Genomic DNA, 21,162 nt, shown 5'->3' with positions numbered 1-21,162 from the left:
CTCTGCGCCCTACACCAGAGCCTACCTATATGTTCGTAGCTGCTACAAAAAACATTATATTTGATATTCCCACTTTAGACACTTCACCCCCTACAGCCGCACTTGTGCGATATGTTTTTCGCAGTCTAAAGCGCTTCGGAGGGCATGGGAGCTGAACGTGCATCCCAAGACTATCAATGTCCAATGTTCAACCTCTGACTGCCTCCTTAACTAAGTATACACAACCCATTATGTGCTGTGTAAAGAAGTGTCTCTTGTGAAGAAGAACTCTAGCACCCCAGGTGGGGATGTGAATTAGTTTACTTAAGTTCCAGTTGACAAGGTGATGACAAAGCAGTCATTTACAAGATAGGTATAAAGGAAGGTAAGGTACACATCCACCGCTCCCACTCTCACAGGCGCTCAGCTTCAACTGGCATCCATGGAACAGTCAGAGGCACTCACACATCAACATTCTCCACATCAGCATTCCATCAGGCATTCCATGCAGCTTGCACTCACACAGCACTGAGGCAATGGAGACGCAAGACACAACATTATGTTATAAAGATATACCGTGCATGTCACCACCGTAGTGGTCCTCTATCACCTTAATATGCATAGGGGCATGCCACCCTTTGCATTATCACTGAAGTTGGCTGAGCCGAACTGTAGCATCTCAGAGCTCCCGTTTGCATATCGGATTTATAAACTATGAACAACAAAGACAGCAGTTTTGTTTAGAGAGCTGATCTACCTCACTTCCAGAATTTCTTGATTTCTTCTCCATTTTGGATTGACAGATCATGGGAAAATCCTGTCTGGTGATTATGATCTCGAGACCCTCATGCACGCAGACTTTACATATATATGGAATATATAGCAATGTGCACCTATTGATAGCCTGCTTACACACTTTCTCGTGCTGCACACTATTTCTTACTTTTATACATCTCTCTCTTATCGTCTTACTCTATTTGGAGTCAATGCACACTAAGCCTACTACGCTCCTCCAGTCCCTGGATGGGACTTAACGTACCTTAGCAAGGACACGGTTAGCACGCTTTGAGACTACTACACTTCTGGGCTGGCACAGTACAAAACACCTAATAATAATAATAACAATAATAATAATAATAATAATAATAATAATAATAATAATAATAATAATAATAATAATAATAATAACAATTTAGCATTTGCAAATGTTCGCCACGCTGCTTTGCCATTGATAGGCAAAGTGAAAAGTACGACCTTGCAGGATGAAAAATCAAACATTACGCACCCGTGCCTTGTACTGATGTTTCTAAAACAATAAAGTTCCAGAGTCTTCTTGACTAATGAACAAAAGAATTGTGAAATTCTGTCTGTGACATCACATCTGTATTTTAGGTCCTAGTGCTATTACAACATCTTATAGCACAGTTGTGTGAATTAGGCTTTCTAGAGGTACACACACATATAACGCTTTCATATAGACCATTCAGTGTAGAATAAGTGTTACTGTACGTTGTGTTATGCTTCTGCACAGTTCATAGAAACCTGATAGGCGTCCCTGAGGGTGGTGAGGGGGTGTTAGCCCAGGGTATTTTGGATGTAGCCCCAGATACAAAGTCAAGGGCTGCAACCAAAAGGCTCGTTAGCCCCGAGTCCCGACAGTGACATTAGCGTAGCCCCAGATCTTTTCCAGACCTAGCAACACCCCTGCCTCTTATGCAGAACCACACCACAATTTAATATCCTGTGGGCTCAGAATTAGAGCGTGATAGAGAAAGAATGCTGTACAACAATCTGAACTCTTAAGAAATCCCACTCTTACTTTTTTGGGACCAATTTCCAACCAAAATGATTGGTATCTGCCTGAGAAATTCTCGATATCTTCAGTGGGTTTTGCTAGGAAGGGTGGGAGAGCATCTAGCAGGTGCGTTTCCTTTCTAAGGATGGGAATCTGATTGGAACGACTAGATATATGACTGGGGCTTTAGCTAGGAACAGAGACGTCATTTCACCAAAATGCCAAGGGTAGCGGAAGTGACATCACATGACCCTTGACCTCCGATGACATCACAGGAAGTGATGTCATTTGACCCCACCCCCAAGTTACATCACGGGAAGTGATGGCACACAACTTTTCGCACCTTGACAAAACAGAAGTGGCATCACATAGCACCGTTCCTCAGTACACTAACATATGGTTATGTCACTGTAATATGATATACATTTCATACAAGAACGGATCACCATATGTAGCGTTAATATCAGTGTGTATATGCCCATTTTACCAAATTACTGTGAATGTAAGCATTTACACTTACCTTGACTTGCCTGCAGTTACGGTCATCTCGAGATTCCGGACAAGGCAATAGAAGTTGCTCCTGCTTGGTGTTGGTGTGCTGCGACCGTCCTGCTACCAGTCCTGTGCCAGAGGATGCAGAAACCTGGCATAGAAGAAAATGGCAACACATGGTCATGGTGCACAATTACACTTAAACTAATGCAACATGCACCTAACGAAAACCAAAGAGGCAACCAGCATGCAGAAAAGTACCCCAGCAGTGAGCACTTAACCCGCTGAGCTGTCTTACCAGCTATCTATCCTTAAATGTGCATACCACATCATTTGGTAATGTGTTGGCTATGGGCGTAACATTTAGTATTAACATAACACTTATTATTGGAGTGCTTAGAAGTAGCAGGGATATGTCATGCTGCAGTAATAAACCTGATAATTGTAGTGATAGATAGTTTGTAAAGAACTCGTGAGGTTTGTGTTTAGATATCCTCATAAATGTTTATTTCGAAGGGATTGTGTCCTCCGACGTATTCCTTATCTTAGATATCTCTATCCAGCTTTGCTGTCCTCGGAAATGTTTTCTCTCTAGAGGGCGCTGCGCGTCGACGTCCGTGAGTCGATGTCCCTCGACAGCCGCCGTATCGACGTCGACGTCATCCTGCCTATACGTCGGAGGAACATCCCATCAAAAGAACGTTACAAGGTAAGAAGTAACTTGTTCTTCTAACTGCACAATTGCACAATTGATTCTACAGAATATTGTGTCACAATTGGATAGCTCTGAGAGTTTAAATCAGATGGCCCTTTTCTATTCCCGCTGCAAAATGTGCTGTAAAATGTGCTGTTTCAACCTGGAGATGGTTAAAGCTCCCTTGCATCACTCAGTGGGGGGAATCTCTTCCCCTGTAGCAAAAATCAAAAGCTGCCACCCATTAATATATGCACAGTAAGTGAACTTATCTTGAAAAGAAATATACAAATTTCGTTCAATTGAGCTAAGGGTGGCGCTGTGGGACACTTATGACTCCCCTTGCTCAGTGCAAAAAGAGTAGTGAACCCCCTCCATGCTTGAAAGTTCACAATTGCCACTGCAGTTTGAGATTCCCATGCTTGACAATGCATTTGAATTCTGTGTTTACACAACATGAAGAGGAGAGCAATGAGAACAGAAAAAATAGATTTACTGCTTCATGGAGGTCATTTCAACAAGAGACGCAGAACTGGTGACAGCTCTACACAGGCTCACATTGGCAACTGCTGGTGAGCAAAGTGATAGTGTCATAGTGAACTGAAAACTATGAGAAAGCGAAGTCCAAACCTGCTATAAGTGATGGTGACAAGTCACACAAGGCGTTGGTACCCCATTTTCCTACTTGCTTTGCACCCTAATTCTGGGGAAAGCAAGCTATAACGCATGCAATGAACTGAAAAAAACATTTGTAATGTTTTGAGAGAGGGCAATCCCAAAAGACTTTCCGGATAATGGATGGGCACGAGGCCCCAACAACCACAACCTTGTCATGATCTACGCATTACTCATTTTCTTACAGACCCCAAAGGATTACGTCGGTCGTCTATTTTTCTTTTCATCAAGTCTGTTGCATTATTTAAAGACCCACTTTCCTTTCTAGATGCAAAAATGTCACTTTCCGGCTTCTGAAAACGGAACTTCTATTTAAACACAACAAATGAAAAAACGTACGTACCACCTGGGCTAAGTGCCAGCTTTACAGCATTTTCACTGAGTGCGACTGTGCCTCCTCACACACCGGTGTCCCAAGGCTGCTGGTACTCGCGCTCGTCGCTGAATATCGCTGTTGCCAGGTGGCGACAGGGAGCCCCGCGGTCCGGGGTCAGCGGGCGGCCCCTGCCTCTAACGGGAAGACGCACCAGGTCCTGAGGCGGTTCGGCCCCTCAGCGGTGCCTGGGAATAGCCTCCTCTGGTGGTGGAGGAGGCCGCGCGTGGCCAAGCCCCTTTCTGCCCCGCGCAGCTCTTCTCGGCTGCATCCTCCGCTCCTCCCACCTCCAGAGGTGCTTCTCCCGCCATGTAACATGGCGGAGTCGAGGCGAGGTCGGACAAAGTTCATGGTTGCCAGTCAACCATGAACTTGCGCGCTCCAGCCAGCCAGGCCCCAGACCTAGTGGAGCCACACCCGCCCCCCTAGGCAGGCATCATGGTGCTTGCCTTGCCACGCAAAGCAGTACTGGTTGAAAACTATATTTTAAATGCAGCGCCTACCTTGCTGCATTTAAAATATAGTTTTCAACCAGTTGTCAACCCAGAGGTCGCAAAATGTTTACAGAGGTCGCAAGGGAATCGGCAGAGGTCACTGTTGAGACCTCTGGCAACCCCCAAATGACGTCCCTGGCTAGGAAGGGACTGTGCAGTGGCAAAAAAAGCCACTAGTTTGTGCCTCCTGACTTTTTCTTATTTTTCAAAAAAAGGGAAACCAGAATCAAATCAGGGTACAGTTGGCAGTTGGTGACCAGGTGCAAGTGGATCGAGGTCACCTGGCCCAAGCCCTGCCCACCTTCTTAGCTGTGCCTCTTCCTTTCTGCTCTTAACTCACCCTGGTGTCCCAAGCGAAGGGCAGATGAATAGGAGGGCAATTCCTGTTTGGGCCTGTTTGGACCAGGAGGACCCTGGGCCCGAACCCCTGCTCAGACAACAGGGAAGCATGCACCGAGATGTGTTTACTCCCTCTGTCCCCAGAGGCCATCCCCACCATCCTCAGGTAAGGCCACCGTCAACTTCTCCAGTGCTGGAGTGAGGACAGGTGCTCGGTGGCACAGTAAGTTGTGCTGTCTGACCTATTGTTGTCACCCCCCCTTTCTTACTGTCCCCTGCCCAGTCCACTGTTTGTTTCATTACTGTACCCTTGCCTTTGCCTACACTCCTTTCTTCTAGGATCTTTAGTTGTTACTGTGCCTGGTGGGATGGGATTCTGCTTTGTACTTTGACACTGTCGTTGTTTTCTTCCCTATTATATTGACATTGTGGTGTTCTGTTTGTTTTTTTTTGCATTACTTGCATTGCCTGCATTCCTTACTTCTAGGCTTCTTGTTGTGGTTTTGTTCTCTGGCAATTGTTTTTGACCCTGGTTGTGCTGTAGGTTTTGGCATTACTTTGCATTGCAGGCACTCTTCCTTGTTGTGTTTTGTGCTTTTATGATGGTCTGATTTCATAGGTCAGTTGTTTCTTGTTCTGTGCCGTTTCTCTTCCCTGCTGTTCCCCTGGAGCCTCCCTACTGTCTTCCCCCTGCGCTATCCCCCCACCTGCTTAGGCCCTCCTACTGCTCACCCTTTCTTTCCCCCATACCCTCTATGGTGCTCTCTGTCTCACCTATCTTCTCTAACTGCTATTCTATCGACTATCCTATCCCTCTCACTAAGTCTGGCTGGAAGAATCTAAAAGGGAAATCCTGGTCTCCAACCCAAGTCTCTGTATCGCTGATACAGTGCTTCCTCCAGACAGACTCTCACCGCCATCCTCTTTGTCGTTCCCTCTCCAGGCTTATGGATCCCCCATATGGTCTCTGTTCTCTCTCCTTTTTCCTCTTCTCCCATTAATGGTGGCACCCGGTGGGAGGCCATCCTGGCCCCCTTCCATTCCTCTAAGAACATCATTAATGTCTACCTTAATGACACAGTCTTGGTCCAAGGCCCTCAGGCCAATCTCCTCCTTTTTGCTAGACGCTTCCCGCACCTTATCAACTTCATTTCTTCTCCTGCTATCTCTCCTTAGCCCTCTATGGCTCCTCTGCCGTCTCTGGCTCCTCTGCCGCCACCTCCTTTCTCCACCACCTCTCTGATACCCTCTGCTGCTTCTCTGGCCACCCTGTTGCCTCCTTCCTCAGCTACCTCTCTGGCACTCTCATCTTCCTCTCTGACTACCCTGCCTTCTTTTCCTTCTTCCTCTGCCCATCCTTGGGCACCTCCAACACTTCCTCAGGGTGCACTTCTGGACTGTACCCCTCCACGGAAGTCCTTCAAAGGTGGCAACCTGTTCCACATCGCTACTCTCAACTCTCGCTCTGATGTCAAACACTCCTCTGAAAACTGCTGTCTCCTGGAAGAGCTTGATTTGGACATACTGGGTCTCACCGAGACTTGGTTCACAGTCAGCTCTGTCATGAATTTTGACACTCTCCTCCCTAATGGCGACAAGATTCTCTCCCAACCCAGAACTAACCGTCCCAGCGGGGTGTAGCCTTGATTTTCTCTGAGTGGATCCCTGCTTCTGTCATTACAATGCAGGACCACTCCTCCTTTGAATTCCTGGTCTGCAGGCTCTCTATCTCCCCTGGGCTCTCTCTCACTGTGGCCACTATCTACAGGCCGCCTGGCCAGGTCGCCCTCTTCCTCTTTGAGTGGGCTGACCTTTTTTCCTCCCTCCTTGCCTCTACCTCTAAACTTCTCCTCCTCGGATGACCTGAACATCCACCTGAATGCCACCAAACCCTCTTCGGTCTCTTTCGCAGCCTCTGCGGCTCTCTATTCTTCCCTCAGGCCCGACTCACTCTGCAGGACACACCCTGGATGTTCTGATCTCCTCAAACCTCCACCTCTCTAACCCTCTCACCACTCCTCTGTCTTGGTGTAACCACTTCCTACCCTAATCCCACCTCTTTCTCTCTACCCCTCAGGTCAAGCCATCCCCAGAACTGCCACCTACCTTCTCGGTCATCCGACCCATGATGGGTGTGCCAGTGGAGGCTTCTGCTGCTATTTTATCTCCTCCTCCTACACCTTTGACTGACTCACACTCTGACACAGCCCTCTCTAAACTTCATCTCTCTATCTCTAACACTCTTGACGTCCTTGCCCCTATCATGAGGATCCGCTTGAAGCCCCCTAACAATTTCAACGCTTGGTACGATTCCGACTTCGCCACCCTTAAACGCAAGTGTAGGGCGGCTGAGAGGAAGTGGAGTGAATCAGGCTCACCCTCTGACAAACTGGCCTGCCGACTGCTCCAAAGGCAGTACAGACTCTCTGAGAGCCTACATCCAAGCCCGCATCCCTGCGGCATCTAACAACTCAGCCAAACTTTTCAAAAACTACAAGTAGCTGGACAATCCTGCTGCAGTCTCTACCTCTCCTGTTCCTTCCTAGGCCCTCTACGTGGCCCTGGCCTTTCATGTCACCACTAAAACTGAGGACATCCTGCCCACTCTCTCCCTCTACCAGCTTCTGCTCCTCTTCTGCCACCCCTGGCCCGTGTTCGTCCGCTTACCCTCCTTCTTTCTCCCCCTTTGCCCTGTTCACGCCTAACGATGTTTCTAGACAAGTCTGATCTATGAAAGTCTTGTCAAAGCAGGTTCTCCCATACTCATCCATAATCATCAAGGACCACATTGACACCCTGGCTCAAGCCTTGGCCAATATCAGCAATCACTCCTTTGCCACTGGAAACTTCCCCTCCCCCCTCAAGCACTCCCTCGTGCTCTCCCTTCTTAGGAAGCCCTCTGCCGATCCTTCCTCTCCGGCTATCTATCGCCAAATCTCCACCACCCCTTTCCTTGGCAAAATCCTGTAAAGGCTGGCCATCTCGTATATTAATCTGCATACTGAATCTGTTTGTTGTCTCCACGACCAGCTGTCTGGCTTCAGAGCTTCCATAAGCACGGAAACTGCTCTCCTGAACACCCGTGAAGACTTGTTCTCTAATCTTGACTCTAATCGTCCTACTGTCCTCATTCTCCTCGATCTATCGCCTGCTTTTGACACCGTCAACTATGCCATCTTGCTCAATTGCCTTCATGACAACCTGGGTATCACTGGTCAGGGCCTGTCCTGCTTGACATCCTTACTCACTGACCGACCCGCCCAGGTCCAACGGTGGTCTTTCCTCTCTTCTATCTTTCTCGCTACCTGTAGTGTTTCCCATGGGTCTAACCTTTCTCCCTGGCTATTCATCCACTACCTCACACCTCTGGCCCACCGCATTTGTTACATTCTGTTCTAACTTTCAGTTTTATGCGGATGACACCCAGCTCTCCTTCAGGCTCCCTTCAGGCACCTCTGCTCCTTCTCTCATACCAGATTATCTGGCCGCAAATCAGGAATGGTGTGCTGCTAGTGATCTCTGCCTTAATGCCAGTAAGACCGAGATCCTCCTCATCAGGACACCTGCTCCCTCCTTTCCTCTCTCTCTATGGCCACCCACCCTGGGTCCTCTTCCTGTGAGGCCAAGAACCTTGGTGTCATCTTCGACTCCACCCTCTCGTTCTCTCCTCTCTAAGAAGTCACACTTTCAGCTGCACCTCCTCAGAAGTATTCTGCCTTTTCTCACTTTCCCCCAGAAGCTCACTGTCTCTAGGGCTCTGGTCCTCTCCCGGCTGGACTATTGCAACAGCCTCTTTCTAAATCTGCCTGTCTCTACTCTTCAACCTTTACAACTCATCCAGAACAGGACTCAAAGACTTGTCCTTTGCCTCAAGCCCAGGGATTGTATCTCTCCAGCTCTGAATTCTCTGCACTGGCTCCCTATGGCTGCAAGGATCAAATTCAAGACCCTTTGCATCGTCCACAAGGCTTTCTGGGACCTGGGACTGCACTACCACCAATGTTCTCTTTATAAACTTCTTGCTTCTCGAGGTCTCCGCTCATCCACTTCCAATTCTCTGAGGGTCAGATGCTTCTCCAAGCAGAGAATGATGGGCAGATCTCTTTCCTTGGCTGTGGTCTCCCTCTGGAACAGCCTCCCCGCCTCTCTCAAACTTGAGCGGAACCACCTCTGGTTCCCGAAGCAACTCAAGACCATTCTTTTCGCTTCTGCGTTCTCTCTTCCTCTCCACTGCTAATGTCCATGATAGCTCTGCACACTGGTCACCTGTTCACGCCTAAACTCGGGCCCAGGCTCCTGCATGTCCAGTTTCCCTTGCACTGCCTCCCGGCTCCCTCAGCACTTAAGGGTCTGTATCTGTAACCCTACACTCCCTTCTCTTTGCACTTAAGAGCCACGCTTTGGCAGCATTTATTGAGTCACCTGCACTTTTCCTCACCCCCCCAAAACCCCTTGGCACTTCTCCCCTGGCCTCTTACTCGCACTTGCGCAATCTGAATGACACAAAGCCTAGTAAGATCGTTGTTTGTGCTCCTTCTGTTTCCCCCTCCTTGTCTTGCTGCACCTAGCAACACTTGCATACAGGCGTGTTATAATTGACTTATATCATATCATACAGTGGCAGATGCATCCTGGTAGTAAAATGACTGGCAATCCGGCATTGCCGTTGTCAACATTCTGCACCATGAAAACATAAAGCATATTATTAGGACACAACAACCACAAGTCTAGCTGCTGTTTAAATGTTGCTTAGTGTGTAACATAATACAAGCGTAGTTTATTATTTAAATAGCCAGGAGACTCGGCTCTTTGGCATACGTGATCCGTGCACCATTGTATGAACTCGACAGATCCACTTGGAACGTCCTCCTCTCAATACAAAAGATTTGTGCCTCGGCCCGGTGTAGTGGCTGAGCAGGTAATACATATGCAATTTTAAAAAAACTAGAACAATCTAAAGGTAAGAATGCACAAATAGCTCAGTTATAAAAACACGTATTTTTTCTATTGAGTTCAATTCAATCTTTTTAAACAATTTAAGGTGCAACTGGGCGGAGTCCTTGGATTTTAGGATCCGAAATAGCTCATTAAACTAATGAGGAACCTAAATGCACTCTAATCGGCTCCGCCTTAAAATATTTCAAACATATCACCAATAATTACATAATAAAACACTGTAAAATTTCATAAAACATTTATTTTATATTACAAACTCTCATAAAGTAGATCACCTTAAATACTTGTATATCTTTTAAATAACAATGGAAATCAATACAAATATTTCATAAATACAATATCACGACAGTTTCCATTGTGATGTGACTTGATAACATGGTAACAAGAGGATTCATTTTGCTCCTTGTTACCATGTTTTCAAGTCACCTGTGACTTGAAAAACATGGTAAAGAGGAGCAAAATGAATTACTCTTCTGTAAATTACTTTCGGATATCTACTCTCTCCTTCTTCAGGAGTCAATCATACTATCTTCCTATAAAGTAATTTACAGAAGAGTAATTATTTTGCTCCTTTTTTACCATATTATCAAGTCACATCATGTGAAAAAAGGAGCAGCCTAATGCAGAAAGGCAATTTGAATGGGTGTTTTTCATATGCACCCATTAAGAGGGCCTTTATTTAACCTCTTTGCACAAATTAGGGGGCATTTCTTCACATTTAAAAGCGCATCCCGAATACACAAGTAGGATGCGCTTTACATGTGCAGGAAACTAAGGCAACCCCCCCTGCGCATGCTTGGAAAAGGTGCGGATTGCACATTGCATGACTAGGTTTTCCTGACACTGTAATGCTTTTTTTTTAAGTGCGGCAGCAGCGGTATGAACAGCTGCTGCCTTGCATACACTTCTATTCCTCAAATGGGATAGACATTTTTTTAAATCACATATTTCAGTGGCAGGCCCTTTGGGGTCCCGTCACAGTGAAATGCGCTGTGAACCTGTAGAACATTAGTGTTGGGAGTGCACTCCCGACACTAGCGCATACAAGGCGGCTGGCCAGCGCCTCAATTGTGCTACAGCTCAGCCACCTGGAAATGCGCAGGTCACCTTTGAGAATAGGGTGACCAGCTCATTTTTGGTAATGGGGCATCTAGAAACAGCACGTCCTCTGGCTTATTTTTAGATACTGGCCCAAAACCTACATTAAAAATAAAAAATAAAATGTGTTAAGGTGCTCCCAGGTTCACACAATTAGTCAGAATAATACTCAATGATGGAGGACTCAGGTGGCCTTCTTAAACCCTTGTTGAAGGTATTCAGTCTTTTATCATCTCTTATTTCGTATAAATCAATAACATGCAAAACCTCCATCTATCCAGTTTTGACGTACACCCTTCATACTCACATCCACGGATCCACTGTGGGTCTTTGGCATCGAGTCCCCTTGAGCTGCTGACTGCAGGCTCCCCCAGGGAGCAGCCTACGGGGACCGGGAAGGGCTTTACGTCAACGTGGGATGCGGCGAGGAGCCCTCGATTGTCCAGAAACACCTAGAAAACCACTGCTACCACGTGTTAAGGTGCACCTCGGATCACACAATTAGGCAGAATATTACTTAATGATGGATGACTCAGGTGCATGTCAAAATCTAGCTTTATTCAAACAACGAATCTAAGCCAGGACAGTAAGCATTTTGTGTCAAAACTACATCAGTAATGTTGTCACATTACACTATCAATTTACAAAACGTACTGGGAAGAGGGGTTGGATAATGACTTGAATTACATATAGGATGCATGGGGTTAGTTACTCTATTGGTTGATACCTATCTGATGGCTCTGCCTGGACCCATCCCACTACCAATACTATTTTGAATACATCATTATAGGGACAGCTAATTGGCCAACATTATCTATCATAGGTGATATGGCAAGGGGATTTCTCATTGGTTGGCATCTAGCTTACCTATCTTGGACACCTTGACAATGAGTCATGATTTGAGCAAGACATAAGTGGGAAAAGAGAATTCTGTGGTCTGTCATACTTCCAATCAAAGAATACTCAGAATCATCCCGAGGCAATGAGGCCTTCCCTATCCTTTGTACCCGAAATTGTGTGCTGTCTGGTGTCTGTGTTTGTGCTGAGGGAGTTCTGCAAGTGTTTTATCTAAGTGTCTTATCTATGGTTGCATGTAATTAATAGCCAGTGTTTTCCATATCTGGATCACGTGTTTGGGTACCGTGTTTGAGAATGGATTTACTTGTATTTATTGAGGTTTTAGCTAATTCTAATGTGCATGCTGTGTTCTTTGTGGCCACTTGGGTCACTATTAAATGACTTTCTATAAAGCCTTTTGGCTTACTGATCTCATGCATCTGGAAATCAATAGTTGTTTGTGCTTTTATAAAAATTGATTCACATGGGAGTCTACTGCTTCTCGTCCTGAGAACCGTTATCCTGTGCCTGCATTTTGTTAATCTATTACTCCTTTCCTTGTTCCTGACTTTAGTTCTGGATGTGCGCTACTGTCTGGGCTCTGCACATGTTTCTAGAATACATGTGTTTTTGTAAATTCAGCATCTTGAGTTCTGAAGCCTTGCTAATTCTGAGACCTGCGGCGGGCTCTGCGTTGGGAAAATGGCTGCACTCCTGTCTTCCTGTTTCTGTATTGGCGACCTATAGCCACGACTATTCGTCTATGTCTGCCATATGCTGATGTCCCTGACTGTGTATTCAGCATCTTATCTACCTATGATCCAACTGCCCTGTCAGTGTAGTGAATCCCTTTCTTGGTACACAGGAACCTCCTGTCCCTTTCTACTATATTGTACTATTTATATTGCATGCTATGTGTTCACTCTACTAACTACTTTTAGTCATTACTTGTGTTGCTCAATCTAACTAATTCATTATGGCAGTTTGCATGTAAGTTCACTTTGGTTAAGCATATTGTTTCATGGAGCTCAGTTTAACTCATATTGTCAACGACCCCCAGTCGTATGGGGTGGTATGGCTGTCTCAGTTTGTAATGCTTGCCTTTGTGGTACTGGGGCGGGATCGGAGCAGAAGGTAGTAATGACGTATTCTTCTGCATCATCACAAATTAAAAAATAGCCACAATATGATGTGGAAAGAAGAGAGCGCGGAGCGATGGGCCAGATCGGGAGTAATGGACAAGAAAGGAGACAGAGATCAGTGGCCCAGAGGGTGATGTGGTGGGCAGGATACCAGAGAGAAAGCAGTGGGCCAAAGTTGACGTCGTGGGCCAGAAAGCAGACAAGGAGCAGTTGGCCAGAAAGAGGCAGAGAACTGAAGATTGGGAGAAAGGATGGGGGAAGAGTGCGATAGAATAGGAGAAAGGATGCAAGATGCAGAAGGAGTGAGAAAAATAAAGGACTGTAGACTGCAGGAGGAACTGGGGAGTCAGGTACTGAGGAGTGCAAGTTGTGACGTGGCAGTGTGACAGAACACATGAGTATACGCATGACAGGCAGAGTGAGTGATTTTGCAGTGCAAGTTGTGATGGGAATTGGTGAGGGCGAGGGATGTTGGTGAGTGGGGTGTGTGGGTGCTTTTAAAACGTAGAAGGGGAATAGTTTCACAGTTATTACTGATAATAATAAGTATAGTTATTAATATCAAATAGGCATGCACATTAAGCCAAAGAAGTACAGTAAATCAAGCACTGTTCTGTAAAGCCTGGGACAACGAGGACTCTTCCTATTAAATTGGTAGAAAAGATGCAAAGAATGATAACCTGGCTCACTTGTGGCCTCACACAAGGCCTCTTTCTTGAAACCTACCAATCTTAAGCCAAGCAGTCAATAAACATTTTCAGCAGAAATGATGCAATAAATACAATTGTGTGTCGCAACATTTGCTTTTTCATGCCACGACATTTTCAATTTCATGCTGCAATATCCTGGAGGGTCTGGTTAATGTATTAAACATGCTCCTTTTGTGGCTTTTGCATTTCTTTGCCTTTAGACTTTTAGGACTATGCCCTGCCACCGCAGAAGCAGCATGTCCAAAGTGCAGAGGAAACACTGGAGAGAAATTGTTGAAGATAAGGGGTGAATGAACAGATCCTTGGGCTACCTCATAGTCTATATACGGGGTTCTTTGCATTGTTGTGGCCCAGGAACAAAGGAACAGATGTTTTGCTTAATATATAGAGTTTTGTAGGTTACGGATTAAAGGTGGTGGAGAGGGGTTTGGGTTGAAGGGGGAAAGCGGTTTGGGGGATCCCCTATTAAAAAAAAATCAAATTAAAAATACTATTAATTTCCACGATGAAAGTCTGTCACAAAAGGAACAAATTGCCATTTGCGACTGTGGGATACCATTTCATTGCTGCCGAGCTAAAAGTATGCCCCAGTCTAACCTGCATACAATTTGTGTAACTGGATTTGCTACAAATGTGTAAAAGTAAAGCAACCTGTTGTTATACTTCTGGCTGCTGCTGGTTCTTGCCTGTGGAGTGACCTTATGTAGATGGTACTCGCTGAAAATGTTCAACTCAGGCGTATTACCAAACAGGGTTGGAAAGCGGTTTAACAGCAGAACGGCAGTAGTAATGAATATACACGTTTAAATCGAGGAAAATAAAAATGCATTTCTGGAGAGCATATGAAGGCATTATTACAGCCTGCACCATTTCAGCCCCACATATTGTGCAAGGCGCCTCCATGATATGTACTAAGTATTTTATTTTCATTTCTCTGGAGCGGGGTATAATACTAGGTTGGTTGGAAACGAGGTTTATTTCAGTAATTTCCTCAGTGTAAATGTGTACCTCAGTGGCCTCCTTGCCTTCATACATTGGATTCTGCCCTCTGCTGCAGGTATTTAGGGTGCCCTTTCTTGGTGCCCCCTTTTTTTCTCAGAACCAGCCTAGGTATGTCTCAGAATGGAACTGGATTATCGTGGAGACTCTGCCCCGTAGCAGATGCCTCTGCTGAGTCCCCACTCCATGTGCCTTCCTTGTTACCTGCAATATTTCCGGCGTGAATTTCCCAAGTCGCCACATTTGGGTAAGTGATGAATTGAACGTCTGATTTGTAAGTTCTGCACATGGCTAGGAGGTGTGCCAAGCAAATGTCCTTCATAGGTTGAACTTGTAACTGCTTTGTGTACTCTTAGCTGTGTCTAAAGGCCAAAGCTGTATCTCAATGATTACGCTCAATGAGGCTGAAACATGTCTGCGTTGATGATGGTCTCCTGCAGAGGGAATGCCACCCAGCAGTTTGAGTTGGACGGCTCCTTTTTGGGTGGGATCAAGCCCGATTTGCATATGGTCTTTCACCCTATCTAACTGCTTGGTAACCAAAGAGTGGTCTGGAGGGTTGAGGAGAGCAAGGCCAGTTATAATGATTGATTCTAAACCTTCCATTGATCCCTTTCACTTTGGTATGCGTAGTGTTGCTGGGTCACATGCTGAAGATGAATTGCCCTGCTGGGAGGGGACTGTCTGCGGCCACACTCCTTCGGACATCTGACACCAGGAAGACTTTGCTTGCCCAGTCTGACCTGACTTTCTGAGAACTCAACACTGGTGCTTGATCTTGCATTTCTTTTCTAATGCAGCAGCAAACAACTGGCGGTCGCTCCTGATAGTGCCTGTGAATCACTTACAGCCGACCCTTCGACCTCAATTAATTGTAATGATTTGGACTCGACGACTGCAGTAGTTCACAATCCTAAGTCATCATACAAAGTAAAATCACTACTTTTTGTCACAGGGTGGATGCAAGTGAAATGGTCCGAAGATCGCCAAGTCCTTTACCTACTAATGGGAATGTTTGGACTGCAACTACCGTCCAAGTGGCTTGCCTCAATGTCTGAATTGGGATTGTTGGAGACAGGCCATACTCATCACTCTTTGATCACTGAGACGGTAGTTGAAAACATTTCCGATTCCATTGATCCGGGTGTGATGCCAACGTCAGTTTCCCTGCAGGACTTGGAAAATTCCATCATACTGGACGATTCGTTCATGAGACTGTGTAGAGACATTAGCAATCTTGCCACCACCAAGGATCGAACTTTGTCAGTGAAAAACGTTATCGCAGACACGATCACAAGGGAAGTCAATTTTGAGAGGGAGTTTGCTTCTTATAGTAACCATGCTGATGGTCATACCAATGTAAACTCTTTTACTCCTAAAAATATACATACCAGAAGGAATTCACAGATCCTGCCAAATATCGACTGTCTACGACCAGCCTCCATTTCAGCCTTACATGTAGTTTTAGAGTTCCTATTGCGACTCTACGATAATATCAAGGACACAGTGCATGACAACGCCTTAAAGCTCTCCCCAGTTGATCGTAAAATCCAAAAGCTTACTGATCTATATAAACAGGGGAGGCACAAGCAGGTTGTCTTTTCTGAGAGTTGTTTTAACTCCCCATTGTATTTGAATTAAGACTCCCCTCCTCAATTGTTAACATCCTTACCAGATCCTATTGTCATAGGCCAGACTCCCAACAGCCCCACATCACTGGTTGATTGTGATATGAGATTAAGTACCTCTCCTGTGTTATTTGATTCCCCCGAAGGAACCAGAAATTTAGAGAAGGTAAATGATTCTATGTACGCTTCTAAGAACAGCCGTGGTAAAGATAAGAGCAAACGAAAAAATCGTTTGTTGAAAAAAAAACGACAGACCAACCTGAAATTAATTTTAACAGGTGTAAATTCTACGTAAATTCCTGCATTCGTTACCTTCGAAGGGGAAACTATTGACCTTAATACACAGGAATCAGGGACTTCAGGTACATCCAAAAACTGATGATGTTAGTGCACACCTATTTCAATCATCTAGACTCCTATTTTACTAAACATTTAGAAGATGTAAGGTGCAAGGGAGGAACAGTGACCCTGACACAAGGTCACCAGAAATACTAGAAGAAATGACGGTCCAAGGTAAGGACCCTCCAACACTTTATACTAATGTACAAAACAGTCATCAATATAGATTACAGACTCAAAATAGTGTAAACACAAGAAAAAGATTTAAAAGAATATAACATAACAGTGTGTATGTGATGTTGTTGTTTAATAGCATCTGTATCTTCATACAATCAGGAAGTCTGAAATGGCTTGACGCGTTTTGGGGTGATGACCCCGTCTTCAAAAGTAATACAGAACTGGAAGAAAGTGCAGAAAACATCCTTACAGTTTGCGTATATTCCAATTGATCAGGGTAAACAAACTCAAGTGTAACTAAAGTACCCACAATTCATGTAATTTAAACTTTTAACTCCCGTGGGTATTCCCCCAGTGCCAAGGCCTTTTTTGGTAATTTTGGTATTTCGCCTTTCAATGCCTTGTAACGTTTTCTGTTTCATTAACCCCTTAAGTGCCAAGGACGAGATATCTCGTCCTTGGCAACAGGGAGGTAATCCCAAGGACGAGATACCTCACCCTTTTAAATGGAAAAGTAAAATATCCACTTGGTGAAGACTAGAAGAAGCCATCACCAGACAGTCCATTGAGCCAACTGGATGTGAGGAAGTAAACAGATTAAAGCAGAGTATAGGACAAATGTCACGCATGTCTCACCTGCTAATGATATGCAGATCATGCTAAGTCCAAAGTAGAAAACAATCTAATGCAAGACCTACCTGTCTTTGTAACAGAGGTAGTTCAATGACAATAGATTAAAAAGATGTCCCAGGAACAAACACCTTAAAGCAAATATATTCAAACAATACCAACAGAGGTAAGTAACACATGTGCTGCCATGAGTAATACCCTGCCCAGCAATTGCCAAGAAGGACGGCTACTGACCTAGTCTACTCCAAGTGAAAACACATTCCTATTTGAAGATGTATGGCAAATATTCCCAGAATCAACTGAAGAGCAGAATATGTAAGCAGAAATCTTCAATATGGCTCGTACACTCCTGTGAAGAGCAATGTGACAACTCATCAAATAATGTTGACTCCAAAGGACCGTAATGTCTAAATAATTTCCCTACCAAGGCAAAAAACTACAGATACCATAACTCTGCTTACCTGGAAATAACTGATGCAAATTAAGCATCACGAACGAGGCGTTCAATGTGATGTGTCCCAAACTCGCATACAGGGTCCGGTAGAAGTACTACACAGGGAAAAAAAACACAAACAACATACCAATCCTTAACCGAAGTCCAAACACTAGTAACACTGTCCCTGGTGCCCCTGCAAGTAAGCTTACTGTCCACCAAGTGGAAACAGAGACTAATACGCCATGCACGGTAAAGACTAACACAATCCATGTATCCTGTAGTTTATCGAACGCCGGCAAACAGCCGATGTATAGTTAAATATTACTCAATCCCCTATCAAAATAGAAAGAGGACTGGCATCACACTCAAAATTCCGTGCAGACATCTAGGAAAAGGCAAAAGCAGTAATTGAAAAAAGCAAAAGCAGTAATTAACAAGCAGACTGCTCACTGCTATATTAATTTCAGAATTTCACGGACTGGTGTGTCAAAGCCCAGGTCAAGAAAAGATCATCAAATAATAAAGCCTACGGCCAAAGTTAAAAAAAATCATAGTGAAAAGACATGAAATAAACATAAGACCCATGCATTAAAGACACAATATCATGAAAACAAATAAAACAAATACAAATTCTCCACCCAATTGGCTCATATGGATACTTATCTATGACAAATATGTATGGATTAATACAAAACAGTCCACTGGCAGTGGTAAATAAAACAGTCAATATATTCTAAATGTGGGGCTGATGTTACAGAGTCTTCATCGAGGGGAATTATCTCAGAAGATGGAAATGCACAAATTCAATATGGCAAGTGTTTCAAAGATGAAATAGACATTCAATGCTCTGCAGGTAAATATTGAGAGTTACCAAATCCTAATTTTCATCATACATATGGTAATCATATAGTCATACCCACTCCATATTTTGACCTACATATACAGTAATTGTGTAGATAGTTTTACAAAGCAATTAAGACTAAACTCCTCATTAAGACCCCTCGGATGTACGGTGTTAAGAAAGTTTATCCAAAACATCTCTCTTTGGAGGAGACGGAATTGTAATTGCCACCCCTCCCTGGATGTTTCACAACTTCCAATACTAAGTACTTCATTTGGGAAATTGAATGTTGATGTTCTAAAAAATTTCTTGCCACGTGGGATTTCAAACTTTTGCCTCTCACGTTTGATTTATGTTCTGTCCAACGTTCCTTACCTGGTCTAGATGTTTGACCCACATAAAGATGCCCACACGGACACTTGATAGCATATATTACCCCAGACATAAGGCAAGTAGCGTAATCCCTCAATGCCAAAACTATTGTCTATTTATCTTTTCAATAGAAGAATGTTGTTAGCTCATATTGATACATCTAGAACAAAGGTTTTTTTAAAATGTGTACATAAAGATGTTAGCATAAACAGGGGCCATGGATGACCCCATGGAAGTTCCTGATGCTTGAATTTAGTAGCTGCCCTGGAGTCTGAAATAATTATTGCATAGGATGAGATTCAGTAACTCTAACACAAATAGTGGGTTACCTCTCACAGAGTCTGAGTTGAGTAAAAGCCATTTGACTGCTTCCAAACCTTCATTGTGTGGAATAGATGTATACAGACTACATACATCCAACTAGAATAGTATGCAATCCGAAGAGAGTGCAGTGATGACTCTGAGATAGTTAAGAAAGTTTGTTGTGTCCCTCAAATATGTGGGAATAGCCTGTACCAAGGGCTGCAATAGTCTGTCTACATACATGGCCATTGTGTTGAACACGCTGTCAGAACCCGCCACAATTGGTCTGAATGAAGGATGAGTTTGGTCCTTGTGGATTTGTGGCAATCTGTAGAACACTGGAGTTGTAGGAAAACGATAAATCAGATATTGTTTGGTCTTTAAACTAATCCAATCAGTTTCGAATGCTGTCGCTACTGTTTTGTCAATCAAAGCTTTGATTTCATTAATAGGATCAAAAGGGGCCAGTGGAATGTACACTAATGAGTAGACCTGTGATCTAGAATTTAAAAGATCCAGCACCAAAAATAGTTCGGCCCAATTTGAAGGGCTTCTTCTGAAACATATTCCTTTGAGAAAATACAGAGGTACACTTTAATGTTGATTTTTATACTATGGCCTGAATACCTTTGGTAAATTAGGCAAACCCCACACTCTTTGTTACCACTTATGGCAACCGTGTTGCTTTGGGTGATTAATATAGGGCAAAATCGCAACTTGGATTCCCTTATGCCCTATCTTCTTTGTAGAACCTTTCCCATCTAGAGTTATCCTTACCCAGGCCACACGGAAGACACAGCAGCTGGAAAGCCGTCGTCATATACTCTTTCCCCCCATTAAATATGGCCTAAAACACAACTTTTAGCTTCACAGAGCAACAAATATTAGATACCATTCAAGGCCCATTGTTTTTCGACCCCAGAGGTGCGAATCAACTGTCAACTTCATCCAAGACGGGGGACAATATCCTCAAACTAAAAAAGAAGTGTTTCAACACGGATCTCCATGGACACTTCCTCCGGGAGTATTTAAAGGCAAACATATTACTGGCCAGCCTAGTAGTGAGAAATGAACCGGGCCTTTTCTTGGAAGACAAAGAATATGTAACTAACTTTAGCTACATTGCAACCAAGTGCAGTCGGGACGTGATGATCCTTACCATCAACACAGCCCAAAGGATCAGTGGGACTATACAAAACGATCTGGAGGCTGAGGAAGACATTTTTACAACAAGCACCCTCATATCTAACGTGAGGGATCAGCTACGGGAGATCAGCAAACAATTTGAGGAGGTAACATCCACAACATTGAGTAGGAAGAACAAAAAATTACAAAAAGATATTAGAGAGTTCAAATTAGAAACAAATGTATCCATATATAACAGACAATTATGCTACAACAGTAAATCAAGGTGGCACCCAGGATCAGCCAAACCACAGAGGGACGGGAAACCGGTGACGGTGGGTCACCTTCTCCGGCTCAAGCAGCGGCTCATCTTTGGACGATTAGTCCAGGTACCAACAAGGACCATTTCAACCTACTTTCCCTACCTCCCACCTGTAGTGATACACACAATTGCAAATTTGCCAATCAGGGCTTTAGATGACAGCATTAGCCGCTGAAAGCCAATAGTTTATTCAAAGTATGTGCCAAAAATGCTGACAGTAGTCTGTTGTAGCACTTCCATTACGCAGTAGTGAGCTACAAGGAATATGCAGGCCTAGTAGGAGTGGTAGGTCACATTATGCATTGTAGATAGACAGGCAGGGCGAAGGCCCCAGCTCTGTAGCTAATAGACATTATTGGAGTGTTTGGAACATTATGGCACCTATATAGCGCTTAGATAGCCAATC

Source organism: Ambystoma mexicanum, chromosome 1p, assembly GCF_040938575.1.
Source record: "Ambystoma mexicanum isolate Mex_15411 chromosome 1p, UKY_AmexF1_1, whole genome shotgun sequence".
Lineage (NCBI taxonomy): Eukaryota > Metazoa > Chordata > Amphibia > Caudata > Ambystomatidae > Ambystoma > Ambystoma mexicanum.
Note: the sequence above shows the minus strand (reverse complement) of the source record.